Source organism: Lupinus angustifolius, chromosome LG05, assembly GCF_001865875.1.
Source record: "Lupinus angustifolius cultivar Tanjil chromosome LG05, LupAngTanjil_v1.0, whole genome shotgun sequence".
Classification (NCBI taxonomy): Eukaryota; Viridiplantae; Streptophyta; class Magnoliopsida; order Fabales; family Fabaceae; genus Lupinus; species Lupinus angustifolius.
The window spans coordinates 12,792,981-12,793,516 of NC_032013.1; positions in this window are offsets into that span (position 1 = coordinate 12,792,981).

A 536-nucleotide genomic window follows, 5' to 3' on the forward strand; every position below is an offset into this window, starting at 1 on the left:
TTTATCCACATATAAACGCCACTAGGTATACTATACTTTCTGATGTAACATGAATATGGAGTGTGACCATATGTATTCCAGTAAAAACATGTAGGTGTGTGCTTGTGATATTTATTGTTAGGACGAGCTACATGTTTTCTATATGGTCTTTTGCTCCTAGTAGGGTGAGTATAACCTAGTCCTGTATGATCACCAACGTTTCTTGTTTGACTTAGCGTAGTGTCTAATTGTTGTTGACTGTTTGTGAGACGTGTGAGTTTTTCTTTAAGTTTGAAATTTTCTTCTTGCAAAGTCTCGCAAGTCTCACATACATGTTTTTGACATAAATTATTTTCAGAGCAGTTACATGTGCTAAAGGAATAGATGATGTCTAATGTTTTGTTTTCTAGTTTCAATTCATCTAATTCTTTTTGTAGTTTTCTTATTTTTTCTACGTTTTGTAGGATTAATCTTTTTCTATCAATGTTTATCCTAACAAATTTTTTTAGTTTTCTTCATGTAACTCAACATAAGCCTCATATAAAACATCATAGGGA